The sequence below is a fragment of the Triticum aestivum genome, chromosome 2A, assembly GCF_018294505.1.
Source record: "Triticum aestivum cultivar Chinese Spring chromosome 2A, IWGSC CS RefSeq v2.1, whole genome shotgun sequence".
Classification (NCBI taxonomy): domain Eukaryota; kingdom Viridiplantae; phylum Streptophyta; class Magnoliopsida; order Poales; family Poaceae; genus Triticum; species Triticum aestivum.
In genome coordinates, this window is record NC_057797.1 from 16,526,084 (window position 1) to 16,543,581 (window position 17,498).

Genomic DNA, 17,498 nt, shown 5'->3' on the forward strand with positions numbered 1-17,498 from the left:
AATGAATACAATAATAATGGACAGGTACATATAAATACCAAGTTGATCCCAATTAGTATTATCTTTTTGTGTGTGAAAAGATTCCAATTATATCGATCTGACCACACCTTTCCACCAACACAGTATCATTATTCAGTTGAGAGGTCACTGAGCATAAATGCCATGTTGAAATAATCAACGGCAAGCAGCGACGGCCTTCAATGTAGCTGGCATCACTTGGATTGCAACAACTGCAATGCCATCAAAGAGGAAATGAAGCAATTTCACCCAGTTACAACCAATGAGAGGTGAAACCTACAAATTTCTGAAATCTGTCGCTAGGTGTTCTACGGATCTAGATGTAATTTTTATTATTTCTAGTGCTCGTTGTACTACCATGATTGAAGATGAATAGATTGAAAGTTTTCCCCGCCAAAAAAAAAAGAGCACCGCCAACTTGAGGTCATCTTGCATTGCCCCTGTGAAAGAGTAAAACGAGAGAGAGGGGAGCAAATGATGGAACAGTTATCTCGTTGATTGAAGATTGGGGTATATATACCCCCAGTACAAAGGCGGTTTACAAGGGGCAGTTGCTAAACTAGAGCAACCGACATAGCAGGGATTATTCCCTAATTAATCTAATTAATTAATTTCTAACACTCCCCCTAATCAATGCTTGTCTTTGCGAATATGCATCGTCTTGATAAATAATACTCCTTGTATGTCTTCGCCTTTGAGAATGTTCATCATCTTCATCTTGAGAAATCCTTGTATAATCATTAAAGTCTCCTCCAAAAACCCTGTTGGAAAAATATGAGGAGAATAGTGTAGATATGTTGCTAAAACTCCTTTAAACCCAGTGGGAAAAAACAATAAGGAGAAAATGATGCAACATATAATGATTATTGTCTCTTGATAACTCATATGAGAAAAACCTTTGAAGAAGGAGAAAACTCATCAGTGAGTTTAGAGAACAATTAATATGTCTTGAGTACTTTCTTTAAAAACCTCGATAGGTGTCGTGGGTTTGTCACGGCAGATGTCCTAGCCAAAGGACTTAGTCGTGGAGCCATCGCTACGGGTTAACTCGAAGGGGTTAAAGCAACACAAAGGACACAGGGAGTTTATACTAGTTCGGCCCCTTCGATGAAGGTAAAAGCCTACGTCTAGTTTGTGATGGGATTAACGAAGTCTCGATGACTAGGGAGCAAATCGCTTCACCTAGGCCTCGAGCTGTGGTTGTCTGTCCTTCAACCGCTATCGGGCCGTCCCCTTATATACACGTCCCAATCCCCGGTTCATATTCATACCGGGTTGGTCTCTCCTTATTCCTAACTTATAATACAAGTTTACATACAATCCGGGTTATAGTTACAAATACTAAACCGATAACGGTCTTGGGCCTCTACATAGCATCTTTGGCTTCAACATCCTGGAACTGCTGATGAAGCTAACCCGGCCCAGGTGGGTCGGTTTACGCCCAGTAGTAATATCCCCAACATTAGGCCCCAGGTTGATTTGAAGGAACTCATGTCAACCCTTAACGATAACCTTCATCTTCAGCTTCCTTTCTTAATCAGTGAACCGTTATGTCGTCATGCTCTCTGCTTTTTGTAAACCGGGATGATGTCACCTGTCACTTGTGAATTAATGCCTCCTTTATTTAACAGACCAGCGACAATCGAGGCGACAGCTCTGTCTCCGAAACCTGCGGCTCCTGGATTTGCGCGCCTGACGCGTGCGCCTTGCCTTATAAATAGGGGAGCGGGGTTATTTCTCTTTCTTCTTCCTTTCCTCCCTCTTCGTCTTCTTTGCGCCGCCTACCTTGGAGCTCCGCCACCGTCGCCGACTCCTGCATCACGCTGGCCGCTGCATCGACCTGTTCAGACCAGAGAAACGCGGCGGACCTCCGCATCACCTCCAACTCCGGTAATACCTCCGTCCTTAATCTTAGATCTGCCCTTTAGGGTTTCTTCATGTTCATGGCGCTCGTGGTGTTCTTCGTGTTCTCCGCGTTCTTCGCATTCCTTGCTCGTCTTGAATCTGAACTAGGCCCGTGATCTTTGCTCCATCGAGTAGCAGCTTTCAGTACATTCCTGGCCCATAGATCTGATCTGCTCCTGACTTTGCTGCTTTTTACACAAAGTGCCTTGAACCATGATTACTTATTCTTTTATCACCTCGCCTAGATCCAAAATTAGACTGAAGTAATGTGAAAACTGTTATAACATCTTTCCATTGTCTTTATCATTTAAAATTCTGCGGTTTAACTTTACTTTAGAATCAATCACCACATCGGTACACACCATTAGTCCCCTTGTTGAACCGCTGATAAATCTCGATGGGCCGTATCTCACAGATATCGGTTTGCAGATGATTTCCTCCGGTTTAACTCTTGATAACACTGACCTTTGAAATCTGTATCCACCACTAATGTTGAACCGGAATAATCTCTGTTATGTAGATGGCCAAGCAGGTGTATGAATGTGGCTGGGCTCCATCCCGGGTTACAGAGACCCAACAGAACAACCTTGTTGCGATCGGTGCCTTGAGTCACAAAAACATTCTTCACTGGAGAGTCCCAGGCAAAGAATGCCCCCCTGCGCCTAAGGAAGGAGAAGTTGTTGTTTTCGCCAATCACTTAGCCCGCGGCTTCAATCCGCCCGGTTCAAAATTTTACCGTGACGTTTTAGCTGACTTCCAACTCCATCCACAAGATATAGGTCCTAACTCTGTAACCAACATCTGCCACTTCCAAGTACTTTGCGAAGTTTTCTTTCAAGAAGAACCTACAGTGGAATTATTCCGTGACTGCTTCCACCTAAACCGCCGTACCGAGTTTACTGATGGCTCCAATATGGAACTGGGCGGCGTATCGATTCAAAAGTGGAAGGAGGTCACTTATCCTCACTCTAAGCTGCATAGTCACCCCCAGGAATGGAACAGTACCTGGTTTTATTGCAGAGATACCTCCCCAGAAGATGAGAACATCCTGCCCGGTTTCCGTCCAGATCGGCTCAGCAACACTCACCCTTTTCCTCAGAGGTTGTCTGCTAAAGAGAGAAGCAAATATGCTCCCCAACTGTCTAAGCTTAGAGCTTTCATGGCCAACGGTTTAACCGGAGTCGATCTTGCTCGCTGCTGGATCGGCTGGAGTATACTGCCGCTTAGTCGACGCTCCGGTTTAATGTGCGAATATACCGGCAGCGTTGATGATCCGTTGCGTCATTGCAACATCCAGCTTACGGATGATGAGGTCACCGAGGCTGTCAAGAAAATTCTGAATGAACCGGGACGCGTCTGTGCACAAACCGGCCTACTTCCCTTCTGCGCCGTTAATAAACCTCCAGCGGTAAACCGAACTTTCTTCTCATTAAAGCTGACATTATCTTGTACGTTTGACTGATTTAGCATCTGTCGATATAGGGTGATGATCCATTTTGGAGCAAAAAGCTTCCTCAAGAAAAGGCAGATAAACCGGAGAAACCAACCCGGCCCAAGACGAGGGTTGTCAAGAAGTCTGCTCATAAGAGGAAGACTACGGCCTCCTCTGACCCTGCTGATGATGATGTGGGTAAACCGAATCTTGAAGCTGAACTTGATTCACTCGGTTTGTTGTTTATGCAATTTATTGATGATGCAACTTGTCAGGATGACGCTGAAGCGAGCTAGGCTGATGATGTAGAGGTAAATACCCTTTCTCCCGATTCAAGCCTTCCGCCTTCACCCAAAATCCGTCGAGCAAACCGCAAAGTTAAATTTTCCCATCCTCTTGCTTACTTGGATCCCAATTTTCTTATGAAGACCCATCAGCATGAGGTGCGACGTACAACCCGACACAGCGGCCAGGTAGTCACCTCCGCCGGTTTACCAAACAGTCCGGTTCGGAGACGTCGCTCAAAGGTCTCTAATTTGTTTGTCAATACTTGTCCCAAAGCGGGCTGCTTTCGTCAACCGCTTAATCCGTCTGACTCTGATTATCAGGTCACCTCGCACTCATCCTCTGGCGAATCCACCGGCACTCAGCTGCCTCCGCTCAAAACCGTGCTTGGGTACGTTTTTACCTTCAACAAGTTTGTCAATTTGTTTATAATTTTCAACATATACTGTTTTGTAACCTTGCTGCTTTTCCAGGGCTAAACCGAGGCCGAGCAAAAAAGCTCGCCAAGATAAAACTGCTGAGGAGAATGCCCCTCCAGAAACGGATGCTGTTCCGAACGCAGAAGCAACCATCCTTGAAGACTTGGCTGATGACCCACCAATCAGAGACGAGGTTGTTGCTCCTGAAGAGAGTTCCGTTAACCCCTCCGGGCCTGCGGATCAGCAGTCCATTCTAATTTTTACTGAGAATACCATCAATCCTTCGAAGCCTGCTGACAGACCGACCGGGCCAGTTCAAACCGGTGAATCCAAAGATGATGAAGTTGTAATTACTGGCGTGGGCCGCACTGAACCGGGCACCCCTGTCGCTTTAGCCAAGCACACAGCTAAAGAAGAGCTTTGCACTTTAAACAAAGGGAAATGGGATATTGATCTGTCCACATATTCTGCTCTGAGCGCCCAAGATATTCACTCTGGTTATTTGAACCGACTATACACAAGCCGTGACTATGAAGCCAACCTTGTAAAGATGATGAAAGACAAATTTGAGGTAATTTTCATGCCTCTATCCCTGCTTCTTACCACCGTAGCCCCCAAGGGTCGGTTTAACTTTAGTATAGTTGAACCGAGACTTATAATCTTCAGACCACAGCGTTCAAATTACTATAGGAGCAAATAGCCATTAGCCCCCAAGTGCCAAGTTGAATACTTGTATTGAGCTTGGGACTTTTGATGAATAACTTATAACTGGAGATCAAATAAGCATTAGTCCCCAAGTACAAAGTACCTAACTTGTTATGTGCTTGGTACTTCCTGTATTTAAACCGTATAACTGTCGAACTGCAGGCTGAACTGAAGGTCAAGGAAAGCCAAATCGCTGATCTTCAAGAGAATGTGAAGTCCCAACAAGCAGAAACTTCCAAAGCCAAGGAGGAGCTAACCCTCGCTTTAGGCAGTATGGAACAATTGAAAGAGGGCTTTAAAAAGGAGCGTGCTGACTGGGCTACAGAAAAAGCCGCTTTAACCAAGAAGATTGAAAACGCCGAAGCTGCTCTTAAACCGATAACAGATGAATTAACTGGCGTAAAGCGACAAGTGCACGCAATGACTGCAGCCATCTTTGGTAAGCCTCCTGTGACTTGTGCAATAATCTTGATCCTTCTATAGAGCAGCTCGGTTTATGATCTGCTGATCGTATTACAGGCACTCGTGTCCATCACTTGGGATCGGATGTGCGTGTGAAGCTGAAAGCCGTCTATACTTTAGTCGAGCAATTGTATACGGGTGCACAGCGGATTATCACCGTTGCTTCACACAACAATCCTGCACCAACATTGATCCAAGATACGCTGAAAAGGCTGTCGATGCTTCCTGCTCGGATTGAAGAATTAAAAAGGTCTGCTGCTCGAACCGGAGCTATTAATGCCTTAATCCGGGCCAAAGCATGGGTGCCCGATTTTGACCCTGTTGAAGCAGCTCAAGGTTACCCTAGCTTGAAAGAAGACGGCTCCGAATTTGACGAAGAAGAGCTGAGAAAGATAAACCGGGCAGTGCGCCCTTTAGCCTGCCAATTGGCAGAGGAGGCAAACTTGACCCATTACCAAGCCCAGTACAATGATCAGAACACGCGGGTAGCTGCACCAATCCCTGAGGCGGAGAACTTAATCCCTCCAATCCGTAAGCACACCTATGCCCCTGATATTGAACTGTCTTCACTGATACATGAGGAAGCTGTCTTTCGAGCATTAATGGGAATCGACTGGACCACTGTTGACTTCCAGCCGCTGGCTAGGGAGGAGGATGCTGAAGCGGCGCAAAATGACCCGGAACCATCAAACCGGGATGGCACGCAGGCGTGAACCGAAGGGAGTTTGAACTAGTTTCCCTTCGTTACTTTTGTCAAGAAACAATCATCTTATTTGGGCACCATGTTGCCTTGTAATAGGATAGACCGTACGTTATACTTCATGAGATGCCTTCGTGCATCAGTATTGATACCATCCTTTGGAAAATCCTTATTATCACTTATATCTCCTGCAATCACGAAAGTTTAAACTACCCGGGCGGTTGTACCGTCCTCCGGTTTGTAAGTAGGCATATAAATACGCAAGAAATTTTTGCAAGTACGATTAACCTTCATGATACGAAATACCTGCCATGTCATGGGCATAAAATAGGCCTCTGTAGCCAAAGTTGAAGCGGGAGTTGATAACTCTTAAACCGTCATGGGAGAACCAGGCTCCTAGGTATATAACTCTGGTTTACAATGTAAACCATGATTTAATGATAGTAACCTGTGGTTACTTTTAAAAAGGATGATGCTTTAGCACAAAACAATCAAACCGAGCCAAAAAATCTCAATGTGTGAAAAAGAGGACCATGTGTCGCCAAATTGGCTATGTTGACCCGGCACAAAATACTACGGGTGCTGGAAAAAAGTGATAAATTATCAACTCATAAAAAGGAAAAAAAAACAAAATCAGCAACAAAATTTGTTGCAAAAGAATAGCTCTTAAAGCTTGGTCAGATGGAATTACCATGGTCAGACGCAACCAAGCCCCCCGAAGGCGTAGCGATGGTGCCGGTCAGCCAGGACCCCAAAATGACGCGTGGCATTAAGCCGGCCAAGTGGCATTGCTATGGTTCGGGTTCGACCAAAGCCCCCAAATGACTCTAGGCCCGGAGGCCGACCAAGAGGCGTGACCGGTTCAGACGTGACCGTGTACCCAAATGATTCTAGTGGCTTTCGCCGACCAAGTGGCATTGCATCGGTTCGGACACGACCGAGCCCCCAAATGACTCTAGGCCCGTAGGCCCACCAAGAGGCATTGCATCGGTTCAACATGACCGAGCCCCCAAATGGTTCTAGTGGCTTTCGCCGGCCAAGTGGCATTGCATCGGTTCGGACACGACCGAGCCCCCAAATGACCTTATAAAGATAGCTATGTTCTCTTTGGTTCGAACACGACCTATGTTTGAACAGGAAGCTTCAATCGATCTTTGTTAAGATGGGCACGGGGTAAACCACACATGATATAAGAAAGCAGATACCCCGCTTTAGCTGAGGATCCGGTTTATTATAATATATACACTGTCATGATATGTACATAAGCAGAGCCCATGGCTCAAGTATAGTAAGGTCGGAGATGAGCTATGTTCCACGGCCTATCAGTCTCCTGCCCTGATTTGCGTGAGTCTTTATGCTCTCGAACATCTATCAGGTAGTATGATCCGTTGTGCAGATTCTTGCTAATCACAAAAGGCCCTTCCCAAGGTGGAGATAACTTATGCATCTCGGTTTGATCTTGAATAAGTCGAAGCACCAAATCTCCTTCCTGGAAAGCTCTGGTCCTGATCCGACGACTGTGGTAGCGACGAAGGTCCTGTTGGTAAATCGCCGAGCGGGCGGCTGCTATGTCTCGCTCTTCATCCAGCCGGTCCAAAGCGTCCTGTCGAGAGCTTTCGTTGTCCGCTTCAACATACGCCGCAACACGGGGCGAATCATGATGGATATCACTAGGAAGAACCGCCTCTGCCCCATAAACCATGAAGAACGGTGTAAATCCAGTTGATCTGTTCGGAGTAGTGTTGATGCTCCATAACACAGAGGGTAACTCCTCGACCCAACAACCCGGCGTTCGCTGCAAAGGAACCAGAAGCCGGGGTTTAATACCTCTCAAGATCTCCTGATTAGCTCTTTCTGCTTGTCCATTGGACTGCGGGTGCGCTACTGATGATACATCAAGGCGGATGTGTTCACGCTCACAGAAATCCTTCTTGGCACCTTTAGATAAATTGGTACCATTGTCTGTGATGATACTGCGGGGAAAACCAAACCGGAAAATCACTTTCTTGATGAACTGAACCACGGTGGCCGCATCACACTTGCTAACAGGCTCTGCCTCTACCCACTTTGTAAATTTATCAACCGCCACCAGAAGGTGGGTCTTCTTGTCCTTGGACCTTTTGAAAGGCCCGACCATATCCAGCCCCCAGGTTGCAAACGGCCAAGTAATTGGAATCATCCTCAATTCTTGAGCCGGAACATGAGCACGTCTTGAGAATTTCTGACAACCGTCACATCGTCTGACCAGACCCTCCGCATCAGCATGAGCAGTCAGCCAGTAGAAACCGTGACGGAATGCTTTTGCCACTAAAGACTTTGAACCGGCATGGTGACCACAATCTCCCTCATGGATCTCTCGCAATATTTCACGGCCTTCCTCAGGAGATACGCACCGTTGAAATGCCCCTGTCATACTGCGATGATGTAGCTCACCGTTTTCAATTACCATGGACTTAGACCGCCGCACAATTTGTCTAGAAAAAGTCTCGTCCTCTGGTAACTCGCCTCGGTTCATGTACGCCAGATAAGGAAGCGTCCAATCCGGGATGACATGTAACGCCGCCACCAATTGAGCCTCCGGGTCAGGAACCGCCAAATCTGCTTCGCCAGGGAGATGAACCGATGGATTGTACAGCACATCAAGGAACACATTAGGTGGCACCGGTTTACGTTGCGAACCAAGTCGGCTTAAAGCGTCTGCCGCCTCGTTCTTTCGTCGGTCCACATGGTCCACTTGATACCCTTTGAAGTGACCTGCAACCGTATCAACCTCACGGCGATAAGCAGCCATGAGTGGATCTTTAGAATCCCATGTACCAGACACCTGTTGGGCCACCAGATCAGAGTCGCCAAAGCACTTAACCCGGCTTAAATTCATCTCCTTAGCTATCCGGAGACCATGGAGCAAGTCCTCATACTCCGCTGCATTGTTAGTACAAGGGAACATTAAACGGAGAACATAACAAAACTTGTCACCTCGTGGGGAAGTTTATATGACTCCAGCCCCCGAGCCTTCTAATTGACGTGATCCGTCAAAATGAATAGTCCAATATGTGTGATCCGGCTTCTCTTCAGGGACCTGTACTTCAGTCCAATCATTGATGAAATCCACCAATGCCTGAGACTTGATTGCCGTGCGAGGTACATATTTTAAACCGTGCGGCCCAAGCTCAATAGCCCACTTGGCAATCCGACCAGTTGCTTCCCGGTTTTGGATGATATCCCCCAAAGGAGCAGAACTGACCACCGTGATAGGATGCCCTTGGAAATACTGCTTCAGCTTCCGACTTGCCATAAAAACTCCATATACCAGCTTCTGCCAATGCGGATATCGCTGTTTGGACTCAATAAGCACTTCGCTGATATAATAAACCGGACGCTGAACCGGGTATTCTTTGCCTGCCTCCTTCCGTTCTACCACAATAGCCACACTGACCGCGCGCACATTAGCAGCAACGTACAACAGCAATGGTTCCTTCTCAATGGGAGCGGCGAGCACGGGCGGATTGGCCAACTGTCGCTTTAGATCCTCGAACGCCTGATCCGCGGCGGAATTCCGGACGAACTGATCCGTCTTCTTCAACAATTGATACAAAGGAATTGCCTTCTCTCCGAGGCGGCTGATAAACCGACTCAGTGCAGCAATTCGGCCTGCAAGACGTTGGACGTCATTAATGCACTTCGGTTTAGCAAGAGAGGTAATAGCTGTGATTTTTTCTGGATTGGCCTCAATTCCCCTGTTGGACACCAGGAAACCCAATAACTTGCCAGCTGGTACGCCAAAAACGCACTTGGCCGGATTGAGCATCATCTTATACGTCCTGAGGTTATCAAAGGTCTCCTTCAAATCAGCAACCAATGTCTCCTTCTTCCTTGATTTGACCACAATATCATCCACATAGGCATGCACGTTGCGGCCAATCTGTTCATGGAGGCAATTTTGCACACACCGTTGGTAAGTTGCCTGGGCACTCTTGAGCCCAAAAGGCATAGACACATAGCAGAAGGCTCCAAAGGGAGTAATGAACGCCGTCTTCTCCTGGTCCTTAACTGCCATTTTTATCTGATGATAGCCGGAATAGGCATCCAAAAAACACAAACGCTCACAACCCGCCGTAGCATCAATGATCTGATCAATACGGGGGAGGGCAAAAGGGTCTGTAGGGCAAGCCTTATTTAAATCCGTATAATCCACACACATGCGCCAAGTGCCGTTCTTCTTGAGAACCAGCACTGGATTAGCAAGCCACTCGGGATGGAAAACTTCCACGATGAAGCCAGCTGCTAAAAGCCTGGCCACTTTTTCTCCAATAGCCTTTCTTCTCTCCTCGTTGAACCGACGGAGGTACTGTTTCACCGGTTTATACTTAGGATCCACATTAAGTGTGTGCTCAGCGAGTCGCCTCGGTACACCTGGCATGTCTGAGGGTTTCCATGCAAAGATGTCCCGATTCTCACGGATGAACTCGATGAGCGCGCTTTCCTATTTCGGATCCAGATTGGCACTGATGCTGAATTGCTTGGACGGATCACCAGCTTCAAAGTCAACCAGCTTGGTTTCTGCGACTGATGTAAATTTTAAGGCCGGATCATGCTCTGTAGTAGGTTTCTTCAAAGGGGTCATATCAGTCGGATCAACATTATCTTTGTAATATTTGAGCTCCTCAGTGGCACAAACCGACTCTGCATAGGCAGCATCTCCTTCTTCACACTCCAAAGCGATCCTGCGGCTTCCGTGAACCGTGATGGTCCCCTTGTGACCCGGCATCTTGAGCTGCAGATACACATAACAGGGCGGTGCCATGAATTTGGCATAAGCCGGCCGACCAAACAAGGCATGGTACGGGCTTTGAATCTTTACCACCTCAAAGGTCAGTGTTTCTGATCGGGAATCATGATCATCTCCGAAAGCTACCTCCAATGCTATCTTGCCCACAGGGTATGCAGACTTGCCCGGTATTACGCCATGGAAAACCGTATTTGAAGGCCGTAGATCTTTATCCCCGAGCCCCATACGCCGAAAGGTTTCATAATACAGTATATTGATACTGCTACCCCCGTCCATGAGCACCTTGGTGAACTTATAGCCTCCCACCTGAGGTGCCACCACCAGAGCCAGCTGACCCGGATTATCCACCTGAGGAGGGTGATCCTCTCTACTCCATGTGATTGGCTGTTCCGACCATCGTAAGTACCGAGGCACGGCCGGTTCAACATTGTTAACTGCCCTTTTCCGGATCTTCTGGTCCCGCTTGTCCGAGCTAGTGGTGAATACATGATATTGGCCACTATTTAACTGTTTCGGATTACTCTGGTAACCCGACTGCTGCTGCTGCTGCCTATAGCCCCCTTGGTCATTCTGGTTATGCCGATTATCCTGTCCGTTCGGATTACCATGCCTGTTCGGATTACTGTTAAACCCTGAACCGGAATTTCCTCCACCGTGGTTTGGCCCTGATCCAGAACCGCCACCAGGATTATGATCATACCGAAAAGCATTGGAATTCTTAAATTTCCGCATGATATAACAATCCTTCCACAGATGGTTTGCTGGTTCCTCCGTTGTTCCATGCTTTGGGCAGGGTTGATTCAATAAAATATTCAGGCGCTCCGGGTTGGGACTGGGCCCGCCACCGCGGCCTCTGCCCCTGCGCTGTCGGCCCCGGTTCTGTATGTTGGTGTTAGCCACGAAATCCATGTTGCCATCCTCTTTACGCTTGCTTCCGCTGCTGCCCCCTGGGTGGTACTGCTGACCTTTGGAGTTGCCGTTCTTCTTTCCCTTCCCTGCCTTTTCATCATCAGACACGGGATCCTTGGTACTATCAGAATCAGCATACTTTACCAAAGCGGCCATAAGAGTCCCCATGTCGGTGCAATGGCGCTTCATTCGTCCCAACTTCAATTTTAGGGGCCCAAACCGACAATTGCCTTCCAAAGTTACCACTGCCGTGTCCGCATTGATGCGGTCTGACGAGTGCAAGATTTGTGAGACGCGGCGTACCCAATGTGTGGTTGACTCTCCTTCCGCCTGGATGCAGGCAGTCAAATCCACTATCGACATGGGCTGTTCGCACGTGTCCTTGAAATTATTGATAAACCGAGCTCGCAACTAGGCCCATGAACCGATGGTATTGGGTGGCAGGCTCTTCAACCAAGTGCGGGCCGTTCCCTCAAGCATCATAGTGAAATACTTGGCACATGCATCTTCATCTACGTCAAGCATCTCCATAGCCATCTCATAGCTCTCCACCCACGCCTCCGGGGGTTGATCCGCTGTATAGTTCGGCACCTTGCGCGGCCCTTTGAAGTCCTTAGGGAGGCGCACATTGCGCAAAGCTGGGATAAGGCAAGGCACCCCCAAAGCGCTGGAAGTAAGTCCCGGTTCAACTGAGGTGATAGGACGAACCGGCGGAAGGGTTTGATGCTGTGCTACTAACTCGGCTTCTCTGCGCGCGCGGGCCCGGTCCACCAATTCCTGGGCATCCGGGGCCGGATTGTTGCCACGGGGTACACCACGCCGTGCATTGCTGGATTCAGCCTGCTCTTCCATGTGCCTGCTATAACTCCGGTTTGGACGCGGAGTAGAATGAATTCACTCGCGGCTGTACGAGTACCTCTCCTGCTGGGCCAGCGCCGTTCTTAGAAGCTCCTTGACCCGGCGCGTTTCTATTGCCTGTAACGAATCTCCCTCGATCGTAATAGCCTCCAGACGCGCCGCCGCAGCAACCAAATTATCCAACGGGTTGGAGTAGTAATCCGGAGGTGTGGTCACAATCCGTGGCTCTGGGTTAGGAGGGGGTAGATCTTCCCCACGGGGTTGAACCGGCGCACCTGTACCGGGTACCGCAGGTCGGTTTACTACTGGCTGATTGCTGGTGCCTGCTCCAGGAGTATTAAAAAGATCCCTTCCTTCAAATACCGACGGTAAACGAGATCGGTATTTCCTCTTCATGACTTCCTGTGAAGCGTTCTGATCCAGCATGAGCTTATAAGCTTGCGCGTCCAAAGCGGCCCGCTCGGCGGCCATCCTGACTTCTTCCGCTGCCAAATCCGCTTTATCCTGGTGAATCTGTTCTCTCACCTTTGCAATCTCTGCACTATGGGCATCCTGATCCATCGGGTTAACCTCCGCCATGAGCGCAGCTAACGCATCGAACAGATCGGATAGTACTTGAGCCGGTGGGCGCGCAGGGCCTCCTGCCCCGGCAGCCGCTGTACTGGAAACCATTGCTGCTGTTGTTGATGAGTGAGGTGCTGCCTGGGTACCGGCCATGAATATACCGACCCGGCTGGGCAGATCAGAAGGGTCCGGAATACTGTCGCCATCGGAACAGCCCCCAATCTGACCCTCTTGCACTTGATAAAGAGACTCAGTTTCCCCGGTTGACGACTCATCACCGGAGTAGACAACGGTTTCGTCGTCGTAAGCCGATCTCTCCTCATAACTTCCTCCGTGGATGACTCCCACAAAGGCACGCTTCACGGATGGCTTAACCCGGGCAGGTCGCGCACGCTGAGCTGTCTCGATGAGGTCGGTGCAGGTGTCCAGCTCAGGGCCCGGTTCACCAATCTTGCCGATGAAAACGTGTATTCCACCGAAGGGGACCCGGTACCCGTACTCGATTGAGACGGCCTCGGGGCCCCAGCCTGCGTCGTCGATGTAGATCTTGCCGCGACGACTCTTGGTCATCCGGCCCACGGCGTATCCCTTGAGCCCTTCGAAGCAGCCCTCCGAGAACTCGAAACCATCGTGCGATAGCCCCACGGTGGGCGCCAACTGTCGTGGGTTTGTCACGGCAGATGTCCTAGCCAAAGGACTTAGTCGTGGAGCCATCGCTACGGGTTAACTCGAAGGGGTTAAAGCAACACAAAGGACACAGGAGTTTATACTAGTTCGGCCCCTTCGATGAAGGTAAAAGCCTACGTCTAGTTTGTGATGGGATTATGAAGTCTCGATGACTAGGGAGCAAATCGCTTCACCTAGGCCTCGAGCTGTGGTTGTCTGTCCTTCAACCGCTATCGGGCCGTCCCCTTATATACACGGGCGACGCCCGTCGGTCCCCAGAGTCCCAATCCCCGGTTCATATTCATACCGGGTTGGTCTCTCCTTATTCCTAACTTATAATACAAGTTTACATACAATCCGGGTTATAGTTACAAATACTAAACCGATAACGGTCTTGGGCCTCTACATAGCATCTTGGGCTTCAACATCCTGGAACTGCTGATGAAGCTAACCCGGCCCAGGTGGGTCGGTTTACGCCCAGTAGTAATATCCCCAACAATAGGGAAAATAGAAAGTATGACGCATGATCTTTGATAAGATATTGCCTCGTTAAAAACCATTATGGGAAACTTTGAGAGAAAACTCATAAGGGAAAAGAGTGCGATATGATATGCCATTGAAAACTCCTTTAAAACCCAGTGGGAAAATATAAGGAGAAAATGATATGACATATACGGGCACTTGTGTTTATATTGTCTCGTTAAAAACCTTTATGAGAAACCATTAGGGAAAAACTCATGATGGGAAAAAGAGTACAATATATGCAATCTTAGGTTTGTTAATAGGTTATAGATTTTGGGAGATTTCTCCCCCTGAACTTTGCAAATCTGGAGAATGTGTAATACGATTCCATTGATATGATCATGACATCATGAATATTATGTAGGACTTTCAAAGTATGTTGTTTGCATATTGTTTCCTCACTTGTCTATAATTTGTGAGGATAAGTTATTTTGAGCAATGTGATTTATGATATTGCTTTTCATATAACCTGTAGGTATTGAGTAACACAAGTGGTAGTGTCTTGATAAATCAATTTATGTGATTCTGATGAATCTCAACCACATGATTTTGAGTGTGGTTAATCATTCTGTTGTGCCATGCATATTTTGCAATGCTTTTAGATAAAGCAATTATGTCAGAATGATAACTGGAAATAGCCATTAAAGCCCATTTAGATGACTTCCATATGAAGGCTATTCCCGCAAATTCAGTCATTGATATGGCATTGTTGGGATCAAAGAAAGAGCCAATATCATTATATCATATCATGGTCATATCTTGTATTTCCTGATGGAAATATCCAAGATTTATTGTGAGCTTGAGATATAAGCTAATATTTCTTATACCGGCCATATACCTTTTGTTGGGGGTTGCACTATGAACAAAGATAACAAATATAGTGTCAGGCCTGACGTAGTTTGCAATTATGAGTACTTTGTCATTGGTGAGATACATAACTTCATGTCCTGATATGACTTCATTATCACCCTTAGGTATGAATGGATTTGTACCCTATCAGGGGTAGTATATATGACCATATTACACGTCTTTTATTGGTATGATATATCCACATTGAACTTCTCGTATATGTTTTGGATATATGCAGACTGATATGTATTCTTGAGAGAATGCTCAAGTTGAAAACTTAAGCTAAATTTGGTTGATTCCAAATTTCCCGTCTTGAGATGATTTTGTGCATGTTTAGGTCTTGTATAGACATTGATGATGAGGTCATCAATATACACTGAGGTGATGAAAGTAAATCAAATTTATTCCTTATTAAACATGTAAATAATCATCATTATTTGAGTAATCCTTTCCAAGAAGGAACTCATTTAGTCGGTAGTACCATATGATTTTCGACTATTTCAAGTCATAGAGTGACTTATAAAGTTTTACACAAAACTTGTTGCGATTTGCTTTTGGATTCAGAAGTATAAGCCCTTCATGGACTTCAATATAGATTTCTGAAACGAGTGACTCATATGAGTATGTAGCCACTTCATCCATCAACTGCATGGATAATTTTATTATTTTATTGCCAATGTTATTTAGTATCGAAACATAATTCCACTCATACCAAGCGGGTATGTTACATCGTAATCGATGTCGGGTCTCTGCGTGAACCCTTTTGCTACAACCCTCGCTTTCTCACCACCTCATTGACTTTGTTCATGAATGAGAAGTTTTTAGTATTTCATATGGAAGATACTTGTGAGGAGTAGGTATTACTGCGGTAAATACCACTCGTTTGCAGAGCGAGTGCTATCCTTCATTACTTGCTTCCTTTTTATGTGAACCAATATGAGTGCAAGAGGCACTCTACCATGGATTTTGGTTCTGGGCCCAAAAGGTTATAGCAATTTGAGAAGAAATATATGTCGACAAATGTAGTCTTTAGTTTATATGATTCTGATGGAATCATTGAAGTTTGTGGATAAATTACTTACTCCTTTTTAACTCCTTGTGATTTCCTACAACAAATGGAGTCAAGGTGTTTCAATGTCCCGGCACCAAAACATTTGTGCACATTTATGCCGGGCATTGGATGATGAGCATCCAGGGAGGTGTCTTTCAACTTGATGTTGAATTACATTTACTAGTTGAGGATGTGATTTCCTCTGTTTCCGCGGAAGCATATGAGAAGTTATATCTCGTATTATCAGATTTTCTCCCCCTCTTGCTCTCATTTGGGGAGAAGAGTGGTTTATCAGGTACCTCCACTCTTCTGACACTTACTGCAGGAATATAGAATTTAGTGACACCTTGTCATCAGTAAATGTATGTGGCAAATTTGCAATGTGTTGCAAATATATGATTCTCTAAACTTCTAGTTCAGATTCTTTGAGTACGTGGATATAAGGATTGAATATCAATAACATTTCTAATTTATTTCTCAGCATTTTTGGTGGTACTTATCTCCCCCTAATGCCAGAAAATATCCTTATTGCTGATGCAATCAGCATACGGGCTATGAATAATTTTGATTGACGGATAAATTGTTATTCCTCACATAGATCCCTAATTTTCTGTGAGTGCCCGTTGATGTAAGCTGGAGTGGTGATATCGGTATGTAACCGAATTATCGCAGATGGGAAATACTTTGTTGATTTTCACGTAGTAACTACAAGGGGAAAGTAGTATGATATGCAGTTGGTATGATTAAGATCATACTTACGGTGTGCTAGGCCGTATGTGTCCAACAAGAGGCTGGTGATACGTCCAAAACGTATCTATAATTTCTGCTTGCTCCACGCCTCTTTTGGGTGATATTGCTATGATATTTATACACTTCCATACACTTTTGATCATATTTGGACTAACCTATTAACTCAGTGCACCCCAGTGCCAGTTTCTGTTTTCTGCTGTTTTTGTATTTCAGGTTTTTCCATTACGAAAACTGCCAGAAAAATTCCGGAAAAAATATATAAAAAATCAGCGTTCAGGAAGCTTCCAGGACCCCGAAGGAGAGCCGGAGGGGGGCCACCAGGGCTCCAGGCGCCCTGGTGGCGCGGCCCCCCTCCTGGCCGCGCCGGGGGGGCGCCTGGGCCCCCCAGGGCCCTCTGACGTCACCCTTTGGCCTATATTTAACACACGTCCCGAAACCCTCGAGACGGGAACCCTTTTTCGCGATCTCATCTCTGTTCCGCCGCCGCCGCGCTTCCAAGATCGGGAGCGCCAGGAGAACTCTTCCCGGCACCCTGCCGGAGGGGAGGATCACCACCGGGACCTTCTCCACCACCATGGACGCCTCCCGGATGATGCGTGAGTAGTCTCCCTTGG